A 20,830-nucleotide genomic window follows, 5' to 3' on the forward strand; every position below is an offset into this window, starting at 1 on the left:
ATTTTGCCTGCTCAGCAATGGCTATTTTATGCTCATCCTACTTACACACTTATTTGTCTCAAAACAAACAAAACAACAAAACATCACTTCCTGTACAACACACAAGAGCTATGAGACACTGAATGTTTAGCACAGCAAATATACATACAAATATAAGATGTTCACGAATTGGATATACGTTCACACAGTGAATTAAATCCTAAACCTTTGCCCTTTGCACTGAGCTATACAGAATCCCTTTAGCCTGGCAATGAAAATAAAGAGTGATGGATGCACAAGCTGTTGCTCCAAGCGACTCACATTCCTTTTAGTCAATATTTATTCTGAAAAATATTATCAATCCCATTTTCCTTATTTACTTCTGAGAAGAGGCGTAAGAAAAAAAATATCCTCAGGCTTCTTCTGTTGAAGGGAGCGCTTATATAACACTAAATGTCTTTTGTGGCCGAGGAGAATGGAAGGAATGAACAATGTCAGAGAGCAGAGGTGTTTCCAAACCGCCGTTCAGTGGAGTAAAAAGCTTATACAACACTAAAACCTACGCAACCCAACACTGGAGAGCTGATAAGACTCAAAAGCAAATCCACTAGAGTAGGGTCCCTGTGCTGGTTTCTCCCTGCAGAGAGAAACACCCCTTTGTGCCCACAGTTAATAAGACACAAGAGGCAAATCTGTTACTTTAATGTGAAACTTAAAACACATTTAGTCACCCCTTTTTGTAGTCAAAAATAATGTCAACATATTTTTAAAAATATATTGTTAATTGTTTTTTTATTATTAAAAAGGGGAAAAAATGGTCTTTGGGGAAATATTAGAAATGCTCCTTTTGGTCTCAGCCGGCTGAAGGGGTGTGTCGGTGTCTGTGTTGGATTGACAGCAGCGTGCCGGTGTTACATTGTAGGGAAGTAAACAAACTTGCGTCGTTGCCAACATGTCATGGACAGACAGCGTGCTGTTAGTGGTATTGAAGAGTAAGGATCACAGCAGCATCTAACCGGACCTAAGTGACATTTGCAGGTACGTCTGTGCCGCAGCTGAGCAGCAAATTAGCTGTCTAGTCTGCAAACTGACATTAGAAGTGCACTTTTCCCCGGTGAAAGTTTGTTTGTGAGTCTGTGGCTCTTGTGTTGTGTAGCAGGCTGCTGTCTGGCTCAGTGTGACCGTCTGCTCTGCCTATGATACAGCGCTAATGTTACTGCTTTATGCAAGATTTGATTGACTGTATTGAAGATCTCCATCTACGGACACCGGAACGATATTCTGTCAAATTAATGCAAAACTAGGGGGAGCCATCATGAAACCAAAATATATCAAATTTAAATGTTTCCCTTTTGGTTTATGATTCTTTCTGAAAGAGGAACACAAGTAATTTACAGAGCACATATGTATGCTGCAGCACACAAAAAAATGCAATTTAATTTCAGTTGGACATTTAAGTTTATTAGTTCAAATCTCTGGATCTCAGTGAAAATGTTTTAGGATTTGTGGAGGCCCTAAACTTGGCAGTCAGTAAAAATTTGATTAGATTAGTCTCAGAATTACACCAGTGTGGTTTGGTTTAAAATATCATATTGAAAGCACTTAGTAGGCTCTCTAGGGGCAGACTGCAGAGATTGAAAAGAAGATATGAGAAACATCACAGCTTCTTTTCTGTGTCATGTGGCTCTGCTTTTACACCTCTCCTTCTAAGTGAAATGGCTTTTGTCTGTGGAGGAATCAGCTTGGCTGTCAGAAATGTCAGGAAATTTTATATCAAGGAGCTATCAAAGGTCACAGCCTGTTAATAAGTGCTGGATGGCATTTTTCAGTTCAAATTTAATTTTTATGATGAATTTTTCTTTTATTTTTGACAAACTCAATGTCCACTCCCCCCCCAAGCTTCCATGCATAACACACATATCCTCCGTGGATGGAGTTTGCTCAGTTGTCATGGAGATGGATCTGTTGACATGCGAGCTCAATAGTTGTTACGATTTCGTCCATAGCACTTTTAGGACTTCTCGTCTGTTGTCTTAAGTATTAAAGAAGAACGCTCATTCCGGCCCATGGAAATAGTAGTTTGACAAAACACTTTCAACTCAGGGTCCACCTACTAGGTTTTTTCTGAACTTTAAACCTATCACATGGTCTTCATCAGTAGAAATATCTTAATAATAATAATGATAGTAATAATAATAATAAATAACTTTATGTTGAGTTCAGTTCAGGAAGTCGAACCAAGAACAGACAAGACCGGGGAACTGGTAAAATTACTAAAGATGACTTTATTGCTTACTTAAATGGAAAATAACACAACAAAGGGTGGCTGAGAAGTCCAGGTAAATGTCCAACAAAGAGTAATCCACAAAAAGTCGATAGCTTTCATGAGTTCACCTGGAACTCCCAAACTGCAAGTTAGTCTGTTTCTCTCTGCCGTTGTTTGTTTACATGGAGCCTAAAGTTAGTTAACTAGCTGTCAACTAATGTTAGCGCTTGTTCCAGTGGACCTCTGCCAGACAAACATCACTTAAAAGTTAACTTTAACCAGCCTGGGTCTATGTGAAAAAACAGAGAGACAGAAACAGATTTACTTGTTGTGTGAGAGTTCCCGGTGAACTTGTGGAAGCCATTGCTGTAGGTTTGCGGTGATGCCAGAGGCTTCAGCGCGGACAAGAGGACGGCTGGTTCACGAGGAGTAATGTTCTCTCTTTAGTATGTAGATTATATGTAAATCACACTCTCCTTGCCCCCTCATCTCAGACCCCTCCTCCCCACGGCAAAACGGTGACAGAAAGTTCAAACTGAAAACCAGTGATAGTGAAAAAAAACTGACTCACTGTCAATGAAAAATGAGAAATTAAGAAAAAATCTGAACATTGTCATTGAAAAATGCCTCAGAATGCAAAAAAACATCAGTTTAATTTTTCAGTGAAACTTGTTTCAGTGCAAATATTTGTTTCAGTGCCAATACAAAAGTTTAAATGCCAATGTTTCCTCTTTTCTCTGCAATCGTGATGGACTTTGGGGGACCAAAGAGAATTATTTCAGATTTACTTTTATTTAGCTGGAGAAGGTATGGGGACATAATAGCACTTAATTTCTGACAGACAGAATAAAAGATGATTGAAACTGCCTTCATCACTGGTTTTTAATGACATAAATTTGTGGGTCATCTGCATAACAATGATACTGGATTTTGTGTTTAGTTATGATCTGTCCCAGTGGCAGCATGTATGTACAGAACAACAAGGGGGCAAAGATGGAAAAAGTCCTGTTTGATAGATTGTCATGGTACAGCTGTACCATGCCTAGTGTTTCTGTCTGTCTGTCCCTTGTTTGTTTTCCTCCTGTGTGTATGTGTGTGTGTGTATGCTGCGAATGAACCGAACAATCACCAGTATCAGCTGTAAGTAAAAGGTTATTTGTCACTTTGATAAGAGCAGATTCAGTGCTATGACATGCACAGAAACCTGATTGAAATTTGTCAAAGAAGTCAACTCTAAGTAAACAGTCTTATCTAAAACTTTGATAAAAATGGCAATTTAGAAATGGGTCTAAATTTTATATATTTTTTTTAATCTGCAGGGTCAAGGCTTGGTTTCTTAAGAAGTGGGTATACTACTGCATGCTTAAGGCAAACAGGAACACAGCCAGTGGGACAGAGAGCTATTTATTATCAGTAAAATAGTGGTGTTAAAAACCTCTTTAAGAAATCTGGCAGGCATAGAATCTGAAGGACTCGATGAGGGCTTTAATTTGGCCATTGTGTCCTTTAAAGTGCACAGTGAAATGTCCTGAAAGTCATTTAGCAAGGCAGAGGGTTTGCAGTATATGGCAAAGGGTCACCGGTGGCATGACCAATCTGGAGTTTTATTTAATTGATTTTGGTTGTGAAGAAGGATAAAAATTGCTCACAGATCATTGGGGTAGCTAGAGTTTGTTGCATAGGAGGAGGGTTAATAATGGATTCAATGGTTTTGAGCAAAATACTGGGGTTATGACATCAAAGTTCATTAAAACAAACTAAGAAACCATCAGACAGTCCTTTTTCCATGTACGCTCTGCTTGTCTACCTGTTATTTGAAGAATACGATTCTAAACCATCTTTTAGCTACTAGGTCTTCCACCCAAGCTCAGTTACTTTAAATTCCAATAACCAAAGAGGAGCTCTGTGACAAAATAATCTCACATAATGGTTGAATCACGTAAAAATATAAAGTATGAATTTCATGAAAATATATATAATAACATTCCACCGTGTTAATGAATTTTCCTTTGAAGCACGTTTTTACAAACAGACTTACTTTACCATATGTATAATGTTAAAATTCAATGTCTGTAAAACAATGTATCTTCGGAGGTGGTATCTTAGTGTCATGGTGAATTACTACCATTGCTTTACACTGCTTCAACTGAACATACTCTATGTCAAACTACAGAAGAAAGACAAAACTGTGTCACCGTGACTTTTAGGAGACATTTATACAGTGATGGATTGTAAAAGTTCCTCCTTTAAAGTCATAATTAGGTGGTGTGCCTCATAGTAGTCCAGCTGGAAAAAACAGGGAAACGGTGCAGATTTGGGCAACTGTGGCTTGGAGGTAGAGCGGGTCGTCCTCTAATCAGAAGGTTGGCGGTTCAATCCAGACTTCCCCCAGCCTACATGATGAAGTGCCCTTGGGCAAGAGACTGAACCCCAAATTGCTGTGTGCTGAATGGGGTGAAGTGTGAAGTGCTTTGTGTGGTCAGAAGGCACTATATAAATACAGTCCATTTACCATTTCTTTTGCCCAATATAAAATCCTGTTCCTAGGGAACTGCTGGCAGTGAGAGTATAAGCAGAAGCCAGTGCCTCAGGGCTAAATGATGTGTCCTGTTGACTAGTGTCAGAAAATCCTGACTCAGTATCCTGCAGGCAAAAGAGAAGTCCCACTGGTATACAGTTAAAGTCTCTTTCCTTCTCTCTCTATCCTCTGTCTCCTCATATGAACCCACTCTGTTTGTATTCATAGTCAGTGTAACATGACATCATACCATTACATTTAGTTATTCTCAGTAGTTATTAAAAATCAGAAAGATCTTTAATATATCTTCTATTTCTATTTCATTGCATTCTTTATTTATATCCTTCATTGCCTTTTCATTTTTATTTCTTAGTATCTTTTGATCTTTTCCTTATGAACTGACATCTCTATTCTTCGCTGCTGCAGCGAGCCTCTTCCCCTCAGGGATCAATAAAGTTTATTTTATCTTGTTTCTCCAGGGAAAGTTGACAGAGCATAAATTCTCTATATCACTAATGTGATCAGTCAAATTAATTCACACCAGGATGCTGCCCAATAAAACCAGTCTGTTGAATACTGACTGAACAGCTCCACCAGAGCGGTTTGGTGTTTCTCCGACTTGTTCAAGGGTACTCTGACAGTATGGTTCCTGGGAGAGGTTAGAGTTTCTCATCCAAGTTTAATTTTTAATCTTATTTTTTTTTTTCTGGTCGCTCCAAATGTGATTTGGACCTATATTTGGCCACAATCCAAGACCTCAGCATTTACTTGAATATAATACTTGACACATTATGGCTGCAGCTATGAGAACAAAATCCAAGTAGTAATAAACCATTATTTTTCTTTAAGCTTGATTCATTCATTCATTTATCCTTAGACCCTCGATTCAGATAAGGAAAAATCCCCAAAAAACCCTTTAACAGGGAAAAATGGAAACCTCAGGAAGAGAAACAGAGAAGGGACCCTCTCCCAGGACGAACAGACTTGCAATACATGTCGTGTGTACAGAATAGACCGACATAACAAAATTACAATATGGACAATCATGATGACAAAGTTATGAATCGATTGTAACATATGTGAAGAATGGCTCAGGGAGGACGTCGAGCAACTTCAGGTGTCGTCAAACAGAAAGGACCTGAGCCACATGACCTCCTCAGCACCATGGAGACCTGGAAGAGGACAGACTACACAAACACACAAGAGGCAAAACTCAAGCACACCATTCACACAGATAGGAGAAAGAAACAGACGCACAGAGGGAGAGAGAGAGACAAGAGGAGAGGCTGAATCGCCTGGAGGACGAATATCCAGAGTTGATCCTGTTGAGTTGCTCTTTAAAGTGTTTGGGGTGCATTTTCCTTCCAAGTTAGTGGCAAATAGAGAGACTGAATGATGGACTTTGATGGATTTTGAACTTGGTCGGGGTCCTCCCAGTGCAGCTCTGTCTTACTGTATTACTGGAACTCTAGGAGATACTTTGTGAAAGACGCATCCAGAATGTCACAGCCTGGTCTGCCTGGTGGTTAAGTGTTTCTGCACTTACATATAAGAGATTCCAGTCATACGATATAATAAGTCATTATAAGAGAGCCTTTTTTTGCCAGCCTTCTCAACAATCCAAACCCTTAATATCCATTCATCAGACAGCGGAAATGTACATTTTGTCTTGCCAATAAATGATTTAAAAATGTGTTTATTCACAATTTTCTAGCTGAAAATGCTGAGCCAGTAAAACACACGCAAAAAACCACACTGAAATGGCACAAATAGTACACACACACTTTGTACACAGATGCACTTTGAAAACCTAAACTTTCTGTTTTCATCAGTGTAAATGAGAGCAAGCCCTTGATGCTCTCTACTTGGCTTTGATCTGACCTCCACAGTGTGACATTTCTCCAGACACTCAAAAGTGTATTTCTCATTAACACCAATGACATTTAGACTTTTTGGGGTTGGCTGCTCTTTCATAGCACAGACTGTATCAATAATTTATAAGTAGAGATGAGATTTGCATCTAGGGCCAGGTTCAGATAAATGAACTTGGTCCTCAACTCAGGATGTAGCAGCATGTGAACCTAAAGTCGGATGAACCTCTTTTTCATTAATAATGTAAAGTTTACCTTAAGTTTTGTAAAATGGCTCATTTATCTTTTCATTATCTTACTTGCAGAATAGTTTACATACCATTTTACATTTTTTTGTGAAATCGTTTACTGGCTTTTTAAAAGTACAAACGTTTCAACAACTGCTACTTTGTATCTGACTCCAAATTGGTAATTAAGCTCAGAGTCTGTATGACTTTCTTATTGAATCTTATATTTACTCTCTCTTTTCAGGTAGTCATTGTGTGATCTATCTGGCAAAACAAAAAAAAGGAATAGTTCGACATTTGGGGGAGTATGCCTATTCACTTTCTTTCCGGGAGTTAGATGAAAAGACCAATACCACTCTCAAGTCAGTGCGTTAAATAAGTAGCTGAGGTTAGGAGCAGATTAGCATAGCTTAGCATAAAGTCTGGAAATGGGGGAAACAGCTAGTCTTGCTCTCAAGTTCAAAAATTTGTCAACTGACGTGGACTGCTAACACCAGCCTTATTAGCACATGTTTTGGAATTGGACAAATACTTGCGATAACTGGATTCAAATCTTTCAAACCATGTCTGAAATCTTGGTGAAATCACTCAAACCAGATCCAATCCTGGCTGTTTTCTGTTTAAGCCCCAAATGTAGAGCTGTCAAGTAACCAGTATAACTTGGTCTTTTTTTGTATCCTTGTTACTAATAAGCAACAACAAAAATGTAGCAAACTAAACCTAAAGAGATTCAATAAAGGATTCAAAAGGATTCAGATTTTATCACATTCCTGCTGGACACAGCTTTATGGACTACACCATGTCGCTCAGAACTCGCTGAGGGTGAAATATAGTATTCATGAAAAAAATAAACCAGTCCATTAGTTGACACTTTGGAAATAGAACATAATCAAAAGCTGCAGATATGGGTGACGAATGGCCTCCTTTAGCTTTAGCAGATCTTATCTGAAAGGATGAGATCTCATCTTCTCGCTTCTTTTATCGACTATCAAACTCATTCTCCTGAAGTCGGCCTCTCTGCTGCAGGGCTGCAAAAACATGACAAACACAATCAGAGCGACTCAGGGGAATTTTAGGGCAGATTCAGCATGATATTAAAGGTCATCTCATTTTGCTCTGATTAACTCACTCCCTTGTCTTTTATATTCTCGCAAGGCAATAAATCTTTCCATCCTGCTTTCCTGCAAGCTCTTTGTTGTACACTCACACATACAGTTTTATTCAATCTTCGGTCTTGTGAGTATAATGGTCGGATGTGTCTGAATTGCTTTTCCCTCCCTTGGAAAATGTTAAGGTGATAGGATATCACTCTTCTCATTCCCCACAGTGAAACAGAATTAGTTTGTCCAAATCCTGAGCATATGTGTAGAGGGAATCCCTCTCATAGCTCCAGTGCACTCAGTCCTGGCTGTATGTTCACTACCTCCACTCCATTACGCTTGATGATAGACTCCTAATGTCCATCTTGTTGAAAGGCTCCTCACAATGAAAGCATGCATTTGACTGTGCAATTTATACCAAGGAGTCAATGAAACTCAAAGTAGTCCCTCTGACAAAAATCAATAGCATTTTGCTATGCTTTAGTTTGTGGTAAATTATGGTACATTTTATAGTGTTCATCTCCAGAGCTGGGCAGGAAAATTCCAAGATGCTATTCACAATTTATGCACTACATTGCAATTTTTAGTCCTTTACAGCTTAAAATCCAAGTCTGATTTAATCCAAGTTTTACATTTACAACAGCCTCAACAGTGACTGCATTAAAACTCAAATAGCTGGCAGATCAGCTGAACTATTTCATCAACAGCTTAAACAACTGCAGTAATTTGACTGTACAACTAAAAAGGCATAAGGAGAGCTCAACACTAAACAATTCTCTAACTTGCTGGCTTATCCGAAGTAATGTTTAGTTACATAGTTACGGCTAAAATATGCTAACTACTTAAAGAAATACGTCCTACATCCTACCCTGATCCAACAGAAATGTAATGTATGAAATGTATGCAATGTAATGTAAATGGTTATTGGAAAATATTGGCAAAAAATATCTATGATGACTTTACATATATTTCTGAATACACAAATTATTGCCACTTTTGTTACCATATTTTCTGTACTTGGGTGTATATTTTTGTAATATAGTCTTGAAGTTAAATGACTACACTGCTATGTATTTCAATATATTTGGGTCCTTTCATATATTAAATACATTTCTAATATATTATAGTGTCCCTGAGTGGGCATGAGAGGAAGCCTTCCAGCATGCTCTTGATATGGTCTGAGACGTGTAGTGTAGTTATTTCCTGTTATATTTTGAAATCCTCTTTTCCCCTCGTGTGTCTGGTAGTTTTACTTCCTGTCTGTTTTACTTCCTGTCAAAACTGGCAAGAAATGTTTGCAGGTCCCTTCAACCTCAGTGTGATACAAGAATGAAGTGTTACCTTGACTGAAAAAAGTTTGCCAGTAAACATAATTGCAGGCGTAATTGGGAACGTAATTGGCAAAACAAATTAGTGGTATATGGGGGTGTCGTGATAACCGAATGGTTAAGGCACAAACCACATTACTGCAATATCCCTGGTTTGTCTCCCTTCTCTTCCTGTCTGCCTCTTTAAAGTCTGCTGCTGTGAAAATGCAGAAAGAAATCCTAAAAAACATATTAGTAGTATACAAACATGTTTTCTAGAAGACAGGGTTGCATGGACAAAAGTCTAGTGTCCCTACATGTTACTGGTGTTATTGTGTTCAACATTGTTTCCCACATTGTTGTTGTATACAGGGAGTGAATGCATTTGACAGTGAATTATTTTGTGTGCACAATTGGTGCCCTTGTCCCCAGTGTAAGTGTACAGAGATTTTTTTTTCTTTTTCGGATTGGTAAGCTTATTGCTGGCAATAAAATGATGTCAGGGTCACCACTACATTTATTTTTTTCATTACATACCAACATGTTTGTTCCGTGAGGGCAGATATGGATTACTGTCTTTTCACAAATATCTCATCAGACCAAGGCTTAATAGTCTACTGTATTTGCCTAAATTTGTTAATTAGTTTTTGTGATATCTTGCTGGCAGAAACTCCGTCAATTTAAAATCTTATACATCATTTTGACCCTCCATGACACACTGATGCTCTCTGAAATCTTTCCCTGCCAATCCATCTTCAAACACAGTAATGGGAGTGTGTTTCCGGTGCTATGGTGTATCCATTAGGCCATCAGAGGCTCGTGCGTGCATAAAGTCCTTTGTCTCTTCCTGGTGCAGGTAAACAGCCCTTGTTAGAGACAAAAGTGTTGTGATGCTTCCTCAGCTGTCAGCTTTCTCCCTGAGGATCGCCAGTCAGCCTCTGCTTCCTCTGGCTTCCCCGTGCCCCATAGCCTCTCATCCTGTATGACAATAAAATAATGGCTGTTGAAAAGCTAGTTGATAGTGTAATCACATGTTGCCTCGGGATGTTGCACACATGGCTGGTCTCTGGTGGCCACATTAGAGTGGCAGATAAGTGAATGTGTTCCTCTCAAAATAGTTGCCGGGATGCAGATTGTGCTCGCTGTTGAAGTGCCACTTTATCTTGTAGCGGGGTGAAAAGTCATGCCATGAAATTCACTTGGCTTTTACTGAGATTTGATGAATTTTAAATGAAATTTTAATAATTTTAAAATGTGTTCACTCATTTGAAAATGAAAAAATTTGAGGTTACCTAACCAAATTAAAATCACAACAAAGGGAACCTGTAGAGCAACCCTGGTCCCTAAAAGAAATTGTTTATATACTTTTAAATGGTTTTGCCAAATATATTTTGGAGGACATAATAAAAATAAACCAAGACCACAATCTTTCCCTAACCTTAACCAAGAGCTTTGAATTGTCTAAACTGAATCATGGTTTAGTTGCTATGATCAGGTATTGTAGGGAAAACAAATGAAATCCATTGACAATTAGCGTTTTGCAGATGTGTCCAGTATGAACATTTTGCGACTTTCCAGATATGTTTCAATATTTAAAAAAATATATAGAAATCAGGTGGCGTTGCGCTTCTTTTAAAACCTATTTGCTGTTGCAAGTTAGTTAGTTAGTATATTAATTACATTTCTATGAGACAGGATTGCTGTGATTGCAATGTGCCTTTAGCTTCATTTAACAATATTTAAAAAATATTAAAGTATGTTCCTTAATGTTTAGGTTTTTACTGACTTTAATATACAACTAAATTACCACAACGAATCTGCAGACGGTGTTGTTATTTAAACCGACTGTTTATGGAGATATGTGGTTAGTGTTTCAGGGGAAGCCAAGAAACGCAGCAATGCACCAGCAAAAAGCAGGGAAGAATAAAACTGCTAGTAACTAAACATGAATGTAAACTGAACTTTGTTTGTTTACAAGAAAAATTCACAGGGTATCTTAAGGTTACAGTTTTGGGTGGGTGTGGGTGTCACTGCTTTGATAAAACACAGGACCAGCTCACTATCAGGTAGCAGCTCTCTTAGTGAACATTGGTGGCTTATTGTACGTCCAGTGAGAGACGAGGAGTCAAGATGCCGCTGTCCTCTCTACAAAAGCTTATGAGTGCACTTTCATGTTCAAACTACAGCGATGCTAAAGTGTTGCTGGGAAGGTCTGTGTCTCCAAGCAACTGTGAAGTTCCCCGCTGTGGGGAGATGACCATGTGCAGTAAGAAATGAAGTCACTTGTCCCAAATTAATAAGGCTACAGATGAATTAAACATGAATATCTCTCTTTAGTTAGCAGTCCACAGAGAGGCACACATCCTTCTGTCAATGGGTGTTATCACAGTCTCGTATTACTACTGTTGTATAGAGGCTGCTATGATTGTGATGCTTTGATAATATTAAGATTCATCTTTAGTCTCCAATCAGGGAGGGAAATCAATCTCTTTATCTACAAGATTATTTTGGTTGTTCTATTTTTCCATGTATGTATTTGAAAATCACAAGGAGCCATATCAAGAAATTGCTTTTCTGTCAGTTGTGTGTGTGTGTGTGTGCCTGCCTGCCTAAAAAGGAAGCAAGAGAATCATTAACTACACAGTTCTTCTTCGTTTAGTACAAATAAATTAGAAATATAACACGCATCACTTCCTGAAAGCTAGAGGATTTTCCTGGAAAGACCTGCCATCAGGGTCTTATCCCAGTGTTCACCCTGTCACACTTTGACATGTGTTGCTGAGAAGTCTGCAAGGGCTCTGGGCTGTCCTACTCTGAAACCAGCAAGTGCCTGAGGGCTCTCTCATTTATACACATTTCCTGTATCTGCTGACTTTGCTTAAAGGGAAAATCACAATTCAAAGACCTGGGAAAACCTGGGAAGGGGTGTGTGTGTGTGTGTGTGTGTGTGTGTGTTTTCAGCTTATTTGATAGAACAACATTACTATTTTGCTTACAAATGGGGCTACAATAGGTAATGAACAACAAATAGTCAGACATAAATCAAACATGAAATATGATCACTTTACTGGCCACACCAACGCCTCTCATTATCATTCTGAGCTCCTGCAGCTTCTTAAACTGATGCGTTTACACTAAATACACAGGTGATACACATCTATGAGAGTTTAGTCATTAAAGCACAGGGTGAACACTGATTAGGCCAGAGTGCTTTGGACAGCAAATGAAAAAAGCTTGTTATCAACTGTAAGTACCTCATGTATTGGTTTAACACAATGGTCTTTAATCCCAGTCCTTAGAAATCAAAGCCCTGCTGGTTTTCAGTATGACTATGTAATCAAACTGATTAGCACCTGGCTTGTACGTTCACTCACTTGTATGACAAAACCAGCAGGATTTGAAACCATAAAGGGGACTTTTCACACAAACCACAAATCAAAGTGCTTTTTTTAGTCATTAATTTCTAATTTCTTAGTTCAGATATGGAATGTGTGTCTCCATCTTCATAAAGATCAGTGGATTAAAACACTAGGGGCAACAATTGAAATATGTATGGGCTGATGTTCTTCAAACATCTGTAATTCTCATCCAGCTGATTCAGTTCGTGAAATGCATTTAGAGGATTTATTTGATCATTTTAAATGACGTTATCTTGAATAACAGTAGGCTCTTAATTTGAAATAACAGCATCAAGAGTTGATACCACAATCAGCACTCATGTATTGCTTATCATATTACTGCAGTTATATGAGGTGGGAATGAAGCTAAACCTCCCAGCATGCACTGGAGTAATACATTCATGCACATATGTCAAATTTTTATCAGTGTTTCAGCATTGTTACTGGTGTTATTGTGTTCCATTTTTTCACACTTCCAATTAGGGCTGCACAATATGGTGAAAAAAATTATATTGCGATTATTTAGACATATACTATGATTGCAATATGATTCATGATTAGTGGGAACGATCCTTTTTGCATCACAATTTTAATTTTCACTGAAATCATGATGTGACATTTGTTGGGGTCTGTACCAAACAAACATGTTTTCTTACATCTGGAGAACAAGATTTGTAGGCCAGGGCATCTCTGCAGCACTTCAGTACTTCATTATAATGCTGTTTTGTCACACATTTGACCTTTTTGACCTAATTGTAGCTTCTGCGATTTGGATATTGCACTTGGCCACATTGTGATTTGGATAATTTTTGATTAATTGTTGTTATATAATTTGTTTTTACAAGTGTGGTTTGATCATGAGTGATATTGTGTGATTAACCAGCTTTATACCATGTGTAGTAGTTTACAAGCTCACTCCAACCTGTCATTAATGTATTGTTTCAATCCAAGTACAGAAAATCTGTACTTAAGAAGAGTACATTTTATACATTTAAGTGCTGAAATGACAAATTTCTATCACAATAACGTAGTTAAATGTGGTGTTGTCTGATTCCATTTGTCTTTTTTTGCACTTTTGTTTAACTCTTAATAACCTATATGTTCTCATCTAAAATCATAATTAGGATTCATTGTCAAATATGTTAAGTTTGATTTGAAATTTAAGTTTGGACATTTTAAGCCAGCTTCAAAGAACTAAAATATCCAGACTATAATAATCAAATTAAGCTAACTTTGTTATCCACATACGCAGAACAGGGCCCAGGACCTTCCTGCTCTATCCCACACAAACTCTGACATTTTGTAGTGTATAAATATATCAGAATAATGTCAATAAACCGAATCAGAGGCGTCACTATTCAGCTAGTGAGACCGTACAAATTGTTGAGGAATTTTGGAACTCATCAGCCGCTGTGGTCGGTGGATGAAAAGGTTAGTTTCTCGCCCCGGTGACAAAGACCTCAGTTCATCGTCTGGAACGACAGCCGCAGCTCCATTGAGACAGATAGATGTGTAACCTTTATATCAAGGTGGCGCAGAATGACGAATGAGAGCACAGGGAAGATGGAGCGATCAGTGTTATCAGTGTTGTCAGTCCAATCTCCCTCCACCAACGATCTGGGGAGGCAGTCAGCTACCATTACTGTGTACTTTCCGGTCCTGACCATGGGGCTGCTGAACAATTATTTAGCCCCGAGGCCACTTGAGAGGATGGGGATTTGTTCATTGCAATATGAACCAAAAACTGTTATCATTTTTATATAACATTCATATAACATTGAGTTGGGGATTCATGGTATTTGGTCTCTGTGACTCTGTCCAATTCAACTGACTTTCCACTTCATTTAGTCTGGTATCGAGTCTAATTTTCCATAAAACAAGGAGCAGGAGCATGTTACATTTTTCCAACAAACTTTTCACCTGTTTTGAGAATTTTTACTCAAACTAATTGCTGCTTCAAATGAGGTGGGTCACTCCGCCACAAATTCAAAACCCAGTTCCACATAAAATAACTTCCTTCTTCTTTTGTGTGACACATTTTTGTAACCCCATTGGAGTTTCTTTGTCTCACCCACAGTTTGTGTTTTTTTCCTCTGCATTTCCTTTTTCTTTCAGTTTTTATTCATTTCATGTGCAAATAAACTTGAAAAATTCTAAACCATCTTTGCCTACTTTGCTTTTCAGAATTGCATGGTACAATATTTCATCCTGCACCAATAGTGAATTAAACCAGGAACAAAAAGAATAAATGTACATATATTCTCATACATTTCAGATCAAAATAAAGGCAGAAGAGGTAGATCAGGCCTGGATATAAATCAATGTCACTGCAGATGTGTGGTTACATTATACTGTCAGATAAGTCTTGTGCCTCGGTTGACCCCCAACACACACACACACACACACACACACACACACACACACACACACACACACACACACACACACCCTGTCACCACAGCTCTGTCTTGTCTCCCCGTTGGACAGTCAGAACACAAACCCAGTTTCTCTCTGCCAGCTTGAATCCACTCAGTGTTCAGAGACTCCATGTCACAAAGACCCTGCCATCATCTCTCTTTCTGTTTGAGAATGTATGTCTTTCATCAGAAAACAAACTTTTTTCTGTTTTTTCAGGCAGTTTTTCACTTGTTTTGCCCGACGAGAGTTGAGAGCAGCCAATGTATGGGCTGTCATGTCCCAGCACTGTCACAACTTGAGCCGCTATGAAAAAAACTGTCACGCACAACAGCAGTGTGAGCTCGCATCTCGTGTCAAAGAGCGGACACACTTCCGCCGTTCACCGTGGCATTTCTCAGTGTCACCACATGCCAGCTACCACAGCGTCAGGTGGGTGGAACAAATGTCAAGTTTTTATAACCTTTATTTAGTCATGTAAAGGTGATTCATCTCCAATAATGTTGCTTCAACTACACACCCAGGCGCGGTCTAATTTAAATGCAATATCTGGAGCAGCTGGAGGACTGTGGATTGATAAAGAGCACTCCAAAAGTAGCTGGTAGCTAAAAAGTAGCTGTTTCTAATTCCTTATCCACTTCAGAAATTCCCTTTCAGGTCAGGATTTGAAGCCTTAAGTCTCAACTTAATATTTCTCAAATCTACTATATTGAAGCCAGCCATTATGTACCTCAAAGTAGAAATAATCTTTATTTGTAAAGCACTTTTCTAAACTCACATTACAAAGTTCTTCACACAAGGCAGCAACTTCAAGCAGTTGTCATTTACACAGAGTTTGAAGGTCAGGCTCAGAGGCAGATCAGCACCACTGGAGCCGTTATAGATTAAGTCATTTTTAGCATCCTACACTACAGGTTCCCTTTAGCAGGAATCACGTGCATGTGCTACAACCTGCACCAACTACAGGCATTAATATGACATGAAAGATACTATTTTTAGGATGAAAAAATGTGAAAATGAGACAGGTGCCATGTAAGGGGCCATGGTATGTTAATTTGGTCTTATCATGCTGATAATTCATTACCTTTTTTGCACCTTTTTTGATCTGTTGCCAATTTGCATATCACTATCTTTCCTGTCAGAACCTGCTGTTTCCTCCCTATTTTAATGTAGTTGTTAGTGTGTTCTCGCCTTTCACCATCACCTGCACCCTGCTGCACCATTTGAATGCAAGTCTGATCATAACTTCAAGTGTAAAGTCAAATAATAACAGACTTGTTAATAACTAGTTTGTTTCTCCAGTTACAGCGTATGATATATACTTGTAAACTCTAATCATATTATAACTTAACTAAGTTGACCGTTTTCAAAACATTGCTACAGAGAGTGATGATTCACTTGTTTTACTAACTTGTTTGCTATCACATATGAACCAGCGTATGTTTGTTTGTCCAACATTACCTCAATAATAATTTAAATGTGTTACTGAGCCCTTACCGGTCATCATGAGCAAAAGTTAAAGTAAAGTGATGGCATAAAAAATAATTTAAAACCATTATGCATACAAATTTTAAATTTCAGACTTTTGCGTCCCCTACTGGTGGTATCAAAAAAGACACTGGCAGACTGTGTCTGACCCAAGGATACAGACATGCTGTAATTAGACTAAAAGCAACACATTGACTGCACCAATTATTTGTGGGATTGTCTCATTTTATGCTATAATAATAATAACACAACAATTCTACACATAGTGGTTTTAAACCGAGGCTCAGCTTCAGTTAAAGAAAACAAACTTTCAAGAAAACTTTACTGACAATAGACTTCTGGTTAGGAATTTAACTTGTAAGAGTTGACAGTCAAAACTGTCCTCACAAACTCCCAACACTCCCACCACCTCTCTCCACCCATCTCCTGTCATCAAGCTCATTTCATGAAGTTATCTGAAAGCAGGTTGAGACACAAAAAAAACATGGATGAAAATGAGTTCTCTCAATTGTCTTCTCACCTAACTAACCTCTAATACTGTCAAGTCAGATTGATTCCAGACGTGACATGTCTCGTATTCACAACTTCCCATTACCCTTTTTTTACCATTTAACTCAGGCATACTGAGGGCTTCCCTCAGCTTTCATGGATATTTTCCTGTTCACATGATGACTCAGTGATTGTCTGCTGTATTAAGACCTCACTAATGATGAGAAATAACATGAAATGAATGACACAGCATGTCACAAATGGCTCATTCCTGTTATTGGTACAACAGCCAGTGATTTCACTAACAGCCTATAATTTCTCCCTCATAGCAAGCTGGGATAGAGAGAACAAGCAGGACCTGCGATTGGCCTATTTTTAGTGAGAGTGCGCATGTTTGTATGGGTTTGTAATGAGAGTCAGTCAGTCAGTCGGCAGCCTTCAGCCGGGTGGGATCATTCTCTGCTGCCATTAGTGGAAATGTCAACACTGAGGTAAAGGCTCTGAATTATTTACTACTACTGCTACTATAGACACAGTATGTTTGCAGTCACGCCATCTTCCTTTCTATACATGTTCACAGACAGAATATGCTGCATGCACAGTATGGCTGACAACAAACCTCTTTTGTGTTCTCTCTTCATGTTATAGGCAGCTCCGTTGGCTATATTGGCTTTCAGGCTTAAGTAGAAACATGTCATTCATCTGGGTGAATGGGCACACATCTCATCTCTAATTAGATATCTTGGAGAGATGAGAGCGATGCAGTCAGCTGTTACTGCTGTGACTGTGGTTCATCAAAGCTCGCAGCCAATCCCAGATGGCATTCAGTCCAAGATGGGCAGCAGAATCAGACGCAGCCTCTGGTGTTTTTTCCTGAATCAAATTTTTGTCTGGGTTTCTGTTTTCCCTTGTGTTTGCATCTGTGTGTCTATCTCCCACATATGATGCATTTTGTGCATGCAAGTTGAGAAAGTGCATTCAGCTCTACCAAACAGAAAATAGGTAACACTGGCAACAATCTTGGTTCAGTCAGGTTGGGACAAGATGGCGACACTTGGACATCATGGAATGATTAAAAGGATGTTTGGTTAATGGCATTAGTCCAACTTTAAAGGATAATTGCTCCCCAGACTCTTTCCCTAAACCTAACCCTATGTTATACTGTATCCCTCCTTTTAAAATATTTATATATATGTTTTTATATATACAACATTTTTTATATTTTGTCTGTATCATTTAGTGATTTCTATAACTTTTTTGCAACTATTGATAATGTATCTGGAGGGTCGTATTGTAAGTGTTGTTGTGGATATTTTTTGTTTCTTGACTTGACCATAACATCAGCAGGACGTAATCAGTTTTGCGCCAGCACAAAGTATACCATGTCATGTTAAACATTTGCCTAACAAAGACCAGGTGGAATTGAAACATTTTCATCCAAGGTGCTGGTACTATTTTTCCTATCCCCATGTATCCCAATATATCTGATCTGTAACCTTATTACTGAGCAAAACTGCATAAAGATGTATTTCAGCTAACTGGAAACCAAGAAGAAGAAGAAGTTTCAATGGCTAAAAGATGCTGTCTCCAAAATAAGTTAGACTGAACTGATGTTTCTGGGAGAACCACCTAATCTCTCTCAAAATACAAATCCAATCCGATTTTTTTCCACAGGTTTGAGCCGGTTCCAGCAACCTCCAAGGGGGTGGTAACATGTCTTAATGATGCATGCATTAAAATGGATTGGCCAGTGAATGAGTGAATTCGTAATGTGTGAATGAATGAAATACACACCCAAATAATCTACAAAACAAACAAACAAGGATTGGCACAGATTCAGATTTCTGCCAAAACAGCTTTTTGTGATTCAGTAGATGTAATTGCTTCTTTCTGACATCATGTTTCATCAGGCACTGAAAAAAAGAAACCACATCTGCCCTCTCAGCACAAAATCTCAGCCAGCACATGAAGTAACACTGGTCGATAATGAAGACATAAAACCTCAGAGGTGGAAGCCAATATCCTCCTCGGGTCGGTCAATAATTAATTTAGTTTTGCCTTAAGACCCTGTGTGTGAACCTATTAAAATGCCACTGACTTAAAGTCAGTGGTATTAGAGCAGATTTTTTATGGTGCTGCACTTTTTGCAGCAGGAAAGTATAATTGGATTTTTGGTTTCTTTTACATGGGAGTTGAAAAGTCCTGGCCTCACCTGCAAATGGCATAAACAACTAATTGTCAAAATTTTGATAAGTAAGATAGATAATGAGAGCAGGGTACAATCAGAAATGTTTGGTAAAGAGCTAAAATGTCACCAAGATGGCTACTGGAATAATTAAAGTCCTCGTCAATTGTTTTTGGTCTCTTGAGTGAAATGTCTCATGGAAATCCCAAATACAAGCCAGTAGTTGTTGAGTCATTGGTGTTGATCAATAACCCCATCAACTCCTCACAGATATACTGCGGTAATTTTGTGTAGCAGTATGCAGCATTTACAATAAGAGCTCAACAACAATTAATTGAAACAAAGCTTGGAACTTGCAGTCAAACACACACACACACACGCACACATTGTTTTTGTCACTTGTGAGGATATTAACTTACATTACATTAATATCCAGGAGGCTTACTCTGACCTTAACCAGAACCGCTGCATGCCTTATCCCAACCCTAACATTAACTTTAACCTGAGCCTAATTTTAAGATAAAGCAAGAAGTCTTAACCCTAAAATAAATGGTTAACCTTGTGAGGACCATCTTTTTGTCCCCAGATGGAAGGTGAGTCCCTACAATTTGAGAGCCATTCGTGGTCCCCACACTGTGATTAGTTCCAAGTATACATACACACCAACACCAACAGATTGCAGACACCAAATACATGCATGCCACCCATGAACATATACAACTCTGTCACCTACAAATTACATTCACATAGAACTAATATTTTTGGCTAATACATTTTGGAAGGAAATGTAATGCTGCCCAGATTGTGATCACTGGCAACGAATTATTTTAGTGCAAGAAGTGCAATGAAGTATGAAATCCTGGCGGCATTACGTGTCCATAAAAAAATATCTGAAAATTGTATCTGAGTGTAATTTGTAGAAGACACTTATGCAGTCTAATACATTTCTGGCAGATATTTCTATTATTTTGTATAATGCGATATAATTCAACAGCACCACAAACTGCAGCCTCCAAAATGATCATGCAGTTGAATCAACACCTTCAAATCAAAATCAATCACAATCAAAAACCGTTTCAACAAAAACTGAACATTATGGCTTTTGTGAAGGTAGGATTTAATGCAGGACTGTTGTATTAGACTGCATTCATTTGTGTACCTAATAAACTGGCAACTGAGTGTACATCCTTGTACAAATACTAATAAATATTCTAACAAAACAATATACAGTATATGTCGTCTGTTGTGAATGTGTGGAGATTGGCCTGGGCTGATGTTAGATACCTGCCCTGAATTATTATCCCAGCCCAGCCTTGGCCACAAGTCTCTTTGACATATTATCACACACATATTTTTGCTATACTTGAGAGGACCCCCATGATGCTTTCCCTAGCCCCTAACTATCACAACTACATGCATAACCCCAACCCTTGCCCTTACCTTAACTTAACTAACCGATTCTAAACTTAACCATAAAACCAAGGGTTAACTGTAAAACAGTCCTTTGAAAAAGTGAGAACCAGACAAAATGTCTTCACTTTCCAAAAACATCCTCGTTCTTAAGGCCTGAAATAGTTCCTAGGAATA

General features: G+C 38.4%; 1 long non-coding RNA gene across 2 annotated transcripts; it reads left to right on the forward strand.

Annotated features, from left to right (window-relative positions):
* The first annotated feature begins 925 nt into the window (after positions 1-925).
* On the forward strand, positions 926-20,466 carry LOC122880645. Of its 2 annotated transcripts, XR_006378993.1 has the most exons (3): positions 926-1,017; positions 15,301-15,513; positions 17,388-20,466. It is a non-coding gene; the product is annotated as an uncharacterized LOC122880645 (long non-coding RNA). The 2 variants fall into 2 exon arrangements; XR_006378992.1 differs by having other exon boundaries at positions 15,301-20,466.
* Positions 20,467-20,830: the final 364 nt, after the last annotated feature.

Source organism: Siniperca chuatsi, linkage group LG8, assembly GCF_020085105.1.
Source record: "Siniperca chuatsi isolate FFG_IHB_CAS linkage group LG8, ASM2008510v1, whole genome shotgun sequence".
Taxonomy (NCBI): Eukaryota; Metazoa; Chordata; class Actinopteri; order Centrarchiformes; family Sinipercidae; genus Siniperca; species Siniperca chuatsi.